This window comes from Pinus tabuliformis, chromosome 9, assembly GCF_031772625.1.
Source record: "Pinus tabuliformis cultivar Carrire ecotype Pingquan chromosome 9, CPIR1, whole genome shotgun sequence".
Classification (NCBI taxonomy): Eukaryota; Viridiplantae; Streptophyta; class Pinopsida; order Pinales; family Pinaceae; genus Pinus; species Pinus tabuliformis.
In genome coordinates, this window is record NC_142307.1 from 1,432,370,791 (window position 1) to 1,432,378,063 (window position 7,273).

At 29.9% G+C, this 7,273-nt stretch overlaps 1 pseudogene; it reads right to left on the minus strand.

Annotated features, from left to right (window-relative positions):
• Window positions 1-1,566: 1,566 nt before the first annotated feature.
• On the minus strand, window positions 1,567-2,352 carry LOC149153936 (putative purine permease 11 pseudogene; annotated as a pseudogene).
• Window positions 2,353-7,273: the final 4,921 nt, after the last annotated feature.

Genomic DNA, 7,273 nt, shown 5'->3' on the forward strand with positions numbered 1-7,273 from the left:
ATTCAATTTCTTTATCTATATCCTCAATTTTTGGAAAATTATGAAGTTCTTCCATCAAGCCTTGATCGATAAAACGACAAAATCCTTCAAATTGTATCTTACCAAATTTAGGGATTGTAAACGCTCCCTCATTTTCATCTAATCGCATTGGAAGTTTCCCATCTGTAGAAAAATCTATTAAATTATTCCCGATTGATCTATATGGATCAATCCGACAAAAAAGATTCGGATTCAATCTTCACTATATCCCATGAAATTCTACCCGTATCCAGATATACTTCCAATTAAAAAAAAAAAAAGGATAAGGAAGAGGTACTTTGATACTTTCTTCCAACCACGTGAAATGGAGCTATGAACGAATGAATCAAACCATTCTTAAATGTTAATCTCACTTAGAAAATTTCCTAATGAAAATAATCAGATCGAAAGAAAGACGGAGAACAAATTAGATCCATTTCCTTTATGGTTGACTTTAGCATACATCTCATACTATACTTAAAGGATGGACGAATGACTTGAAAGGATAAAAGATTCGATCTGTCCATGGGATTCCCATATCTCGGCGACATAGCCAAGCGTTTGAAAGGATAAAAGATTTGATCTATCCATGGGATTCCCATATCTGGGTGACATAGCCAAGCGGTAAGGCAGAGGACTGCAAATCCTCCATCCCCAGTTTGAATCCGGGTGTCGCCTTGTTGAGGTAAGTAAATGGAAGGAAAATTCTGTATTTCCATTACAGAACCTCTGGGGACATATTGGTACATATTACCAATATAGATAGTGAGTTACGTACATTTGATCCTATGTACGACCCTCGAGTTAGTTATAGTAACTTGTTGGTCAATGAACAAATGGATTTATTGATCTCTCATATCACTTTTTCATATGACAATTTTTTTAATTAATTTATGTATTTAAAAAAGTAAAAAAAACATAACTACTTTGAAAATAAATCTCAATTTATATGTACATTAATACAAATATTATTCTAAAATATTTCATAGATATTAAATTCCAAAAATAATTACAATTAATTGAATTAAACACTGAAAAGTCCACTTTAAAAATAAATTTCAACTTATACATACACTAATACAAATATTATTCTAAAATATTTCATGGATATTAAATTCTGAAAATATTTCATGGATATTAAATTCCAGAAATAATCTGTAAAAACTCTATTTCAAAATATATATACATATCCATATAACTCAATGTATCAGATATTTTATATTAAAGCTGTAATGATCACTGAACACATGAAAATGTCTCACAACTAACCTAGTTGAGTCTCAATGACCGTAGGAGCACCAGGCTGAGCAGCAACCTTGGAGTCCTTGTATCCACCGAAAACATAGGAAACAAACCCCCAGATTCCCAGAAGCATGGCTAATACCTTTATCGCGTCCAGCTTATCGTGGAAGACGAAGACAGCCAAGATGGGAACAACAGGCAGAGACAAAGCGCCAATGGCATTAGAAAACAACGAAGAAATCAAGAAAATCAATCCAAATGTCCCCACGGAATATATTTGATAAGCTATAGCACACCATAGTAGAGTCATGACATATCCCGTTTCCCCTGACCTAAAATCATGGACTCTGATACCAGGTCTCTGAATTCTCCGCTGGCTAACAGTCCCAACGCACAAATGAAGGCACCAACAAAGTAAACCAGCGCCTGCGAGATCATAACTACAGCGAAATTCTGTGCAACCTTTTGGAAAACAAGTTGCATCAGTGCGAGGAGGAGTCCATAAATGGCGCAGGCCAAGATGGTGTAAACAAAGCCCAGAATGAAGTGGGTTCTGTTTACTCCCTCCGGCCTCTCGCTGCTCGAGTGGGTACCTAGCAGAATGGTACTAAAGGTAAGAAGCACGATTGAATTCAGAATATATGGAGTTATTCTCTGCTTAACCACAATGAAAGAGAACAGGGCATTGAAAGCTAACTGTGTGGCGCAGAGAAGAGAGTACGTTGATACTGACAGATATGAAATCCCAGAGGAGTAAAGCAGAGAATTCCCACCTGCCATCACACCCAAAGCTCCACAGGCAAGAAGATATCTAGTGGTAACAAATGCGAGCATGGCTGATTTTCTTTGTGGGTTCAGCAATGGTGGTAGCAGAAGCAATGGCGATCCTACGCAGAGCAACAGCGATCTAAGCCATCGGCTGTGGCCACCCTGCTCAAAATAAAAGCGACTCAAAAGCAGCCCACCAGACTGTCCCACCACAACAGCGATAACGCTCATGCTAACGAGCAACCAGTGCATTCTCCCTTTTCTAACGCCACTGTAGTTTTCACTGGACTCTGCCCCTGCAATTGCTTCTCCATGGGACTCCATATTCACAACGAACTGGACTGAACTCTCTGCTACGAAACAATCTCCTCTCCTACAGTAGCTTGAATTATAATATTCCAAAGGACTCCATATTCCAAGGAACATTACAGAACTCACTGGTTCTAAGTTCTAACTGCAGAGGTCCAACTTTGGAATGCATGCGTCCATCGCAGGGCCCATGGAAAGCATTAGCTCCTTAATGGAGGGTGAGTTGTTTTGTGCGTGTACTCCTATTTTGAGGTCGACCTGATTGTAGTCGAACAACATAAGACCTAAGTTTCCCAAATTATTATGAAATGACTCGTGTAAAATAAAATTAACTTATTTATAAAAGAATATAATGCATTTATTATCTTTGGTCCATGTTTTAAGTTGGAATCAACCAATTGAAGAGAGGTGTCGGGTACATTTTGTAAGTCTGGAAGCGCGCCATGACAGTTAGTGACAAGGTTACTTGATTGGTTAACTGTGGACAATTATTTTGCGTTAAATATAATAATAAATTTTATTTTTAAAGTGTTGTGTATATGATTTTGTTATTGTACAAGGTATTTGATTTTTGTTTGTGATTTGTAGTATGTTATTTTTTTCTTAGTACAAGGGACAACCATCTAGGTGAGGTCTAGGTGAGGTTTGATTCTAAGTTATTTTATTGATAAGATTTATTTTTAATCGATTGTGATAGCGAAATTTGACATCAATATCTGATTTTTTATAATAAATAATTTGATTATTATGCATATATTTTTAAACTTACAGTTTTTTTTATGAAACAATATGTATTCTTAACTATTATTACAATAAATATTAATATTGATCTAAAAATTATAGTTATATATATATATATATATATATATTTTGAAATTTAATATAAATATTTGATTTTTTATAATAAATGATTTGATTATTAAAATTTATAAAAAAATTATATATTTTTTAAATTTACAATTTTTTTTTATGAAACAAAATATATTCTTGATTATTATTATAATAAATTTAATATTAATTTAAAAATTATAATAATTTATATATATATATATATATATATATATATATATATATATATATATATATATATATAATTATTGACTTTACATGAATTTGAAAACTATGGTAATGAGTTTGATAATAATTTTTTATTAATTTAAGATTTAATGATAAATTTTCATATACTTTTTTGCAATGGTCTCATTAGGATTTGATTGAACATTTCTAAGTGCCTTTTAATTTTTCAAACAAACTATTTATTGATTTTGAATTTTAGATTTTATTTCGTTCCATAATATGTTTTCCACTTACTATATCTCATTCCATGATATGTTTTCCACTTACTTTTGTGTTTTATTTTTTTAACATGGTATTGGTGAATAATTTTGAAGTCTTATAGTTGGATTGTGATCTTAGGCTAAGCTAAGTTTGTTTGATATTCATTTCATATTAACTTAAAATTTGATTATAAAATTTTCATATTTTTAATCATTTTTATAATTTTTTTATAAATATGTATTATAAATTTATATGAGAGACTATATTTCAAATTCCAATAACTCAATTGAGGGGTTTTTAAACTTTAGATGGAGCCTCTATAAAAACAAGTTAAAGGCTTTAAAAATAAGCTTTTACCACATTTAAAAATTCCAAATTTTAGTAGAATTTTTGTTATCATGTCATGTAGAAATTTTATTAATTTTAATAATAATATTAAAAAATATTATTATTATTAAATTAAACATGAAATGATATTAATATAAAAAATTAATATTATTATATTTTAATGTTAATATTAAATTTATTAATTTTGGATTAATATAACATTATTAAATTTAATATAATATAAATTGTTTATATTATAATATATAATAGCACAACCACATTAACCACATTAATAAATGTGGTTGACATACTCATATGGGTCAACAAAGAGTCAATAACACAAATTTTTCATACAAGCTTGCTAAATATGTTAATTTTATTTAACCTATTTTTTTATAAATCTAACATAATAAAATATATAATACTTTTTAAATCAAGTAATCATAACCTAAAGCTACCTTTAAAGAAATAAAACCTAGACAATTTCAATTGGAAGACATGAACATTTTAGATAATATTTCCATGGAAAATTATCATTTTCCCTCGAGGTGCATATCCAACACACATTTGAAATCTTGACTTTTAAATATGTATTATATAAAATAAAAGAATCTTAATTGTCAAATTATTTTAAATTTTTTGATATATAGAAAAAGAGAGTGGGAGAGAAGGGTAAGAGAGAGAAAGGGTGATAGAAAGACAGAGAGAGGGAGAAGAGGAGAGAGTCTCTAGGAAAGAGAGGGAGTTTGAGAGATGGAGTTAGAGGAAAGGATATGGAAGGAATAAGTTCAAGACATATAGAGAAAGAAAGGTGGAGAGAGAGAGAGGGAGTGGTAATGGAGAGATAGAGAGTGTGTATGTTTGGGGTGAGATAGAAAGACAAAGAAGGAGATATGGAGAGAAGGAGGAGAGAGAATGCGAGAGGGAGGGTGATAGTCAATAGAGTTGTAGGACAATGCTTGATAGAGAAAGATATATATATATATATATATATATATATATATATATATATATATATATATATATATATATATATATATATATATATATAAAGAGAGAGAGAGAGAGTGAGTGAGTGAGTGATGAGGGGGAGAGACATAGGGAGGTGGGAGAGAGAGGAATTGAGAGGGAGGGAGAGAGAGAGATGGAGTTGGAGGGAGAGAGAGAGAGGGGGGGAGGTAAGAATAAATACATATAGAGAGAGAAAGGTGGAGAGAGAGGGAGAGAGGAGAGTAGGAGGGAAGAGAGATAGAAGGGGAGATAAAGGAAGATCAGGGGAAGCGAGAGGGAGAGGGAGGGGTAAATATATAGACATGGAGAAACAATGTGTATGTTTGCAGGGTGATATAGAGAGATGAATAAGGAGAGATATAGGAAGATAAAGATATAGATGGAAGGGGGAGAGAGGGAAGAAGAGAGAGATAGGGGGGAAGGAGAGATAGATGTATATGAAGAGAGAGATCATCTATGTCTGGGGGGTGAGATAAAGAGACAAAGAAAGGAAAATGGAGGGAGATATCAATATAGATGGAGGGAGAAGAGAAAGGGAAGAAAATTTATTGCACTAGACGTAGTGATTTCAGTGTGAAAATGTTGATTTCTAATCCTATTTGATTTCTTGCATTAGATGCATTGATTTCTATGTAGATGTTGATTTCTAATTACAATTTATTGCTTGCATTAGATGCATTAATTTCAGTAAAGATGTTAATTTCTAATCTTGTTTGATTGAGCTTGTATTAGATGCATTGATTTCAATGTACATGTTGATTACTAATCACATTTGATTGTTAGCACTAGATGCATTGATTTCAAGTAGATGCTGATTTCTAATCCTATATGATTGCTTGCAACATTAAATGCACTGATTTTAGTATAGATGTTGATTTCTAATCCTATCTGATTATTTGCATTAGATGCATTGATTTGAGTGTAGATGTTTATCTCTCATCATATATGATTGCTTGGATTAGATTCATTGATTTTAGTGTAAGCACAAAAAATTTATTGGCATGTGTATGATGACTAAGATTTTGTAGATAAACTCAAACAAAATAAAATTGAATAAAACTTGTATTCGTAACTTTTACATCTCCACATCTTTTAAAATTGAATATATAACTTATTTCAATCATATTTGAGTTTTTAAAAAATGAATAAAACTTATTTCCATCATAAGGAATTGATTGAAATACTTGGATAGCTACTTGTAAATTCAAGAAAGTTGATAAAATTATATAAAATTATAGAAATGTTGTCATATATTTTTTTTGACCTATATATTAAATTTCAATATGGTTGACTTATATCAGGTTATGACTAAGTTGTTGTAGACGATCTCAAAATAAATAATGCTAAATAAAACCTATTTATTGTTTACATGACGTTATTTATTAAAATTGAATCAAACTTATTTCAATCAAATCTGTGTAACTTTTTAATTGAACTTTGAGATAATAAATTGATTGAAATAATTAAAAAGGTTTTCCATGCATGGTATATGGGTGGGTCACAAACTTTTTCATATATATATATATATATATATATATATATATATATATATATATATATATATATATATATATATAGATATATATATATATATATATATATATATATATATATATATATATATATATATATATATATATGAATTTATAATTCAAATAATTTATTTTTAAAATTGAATTGTAATAACATACATGTTGGTTGCACTAAAAGACACTTTCTACAAATGAATGTGAAGCATGACTGGAATTATTTTCATGTTCAATATTAGATTGATACATGATATTTTAGTTCATGTTAAGTATCAAAGTGACTTCCATTGTAACTTAAGATTGTACTTTTTTTTTAGTCTATAAAACACAAAATAAAAATTGAACATATATTTTACTAATAAAATTTATAGTATATAGAAAAATCATTAACTTACCGAAACAATTTTAATAGATCCGTAAACTTCAATAATTAATGAGAATCCATAAACACGATTAATACAAATCCATAAATTGAAATAGTGAATACATGTATCAGTAAACTATCCATATGAAAATATAAACAAATTACAAATGTCACATGAAAATATATAAACTTAAATAATAAGCATTCATAAACCAAAATGATGTCCATGATGTACATCCATAAACTATACATGTATGCAAATATACAAACTCTATTCACACATGTGAATATTTTCTATGAAATGAGCCTGAAAATATACAAACTATGACACTCTAAGTACCACCAAAACTCCTATGTGAATTTCACCATGCAAAGTAAGTGTCCATAAGTTGGTATTGCAATATAACACATTCAAATTCAATATAAT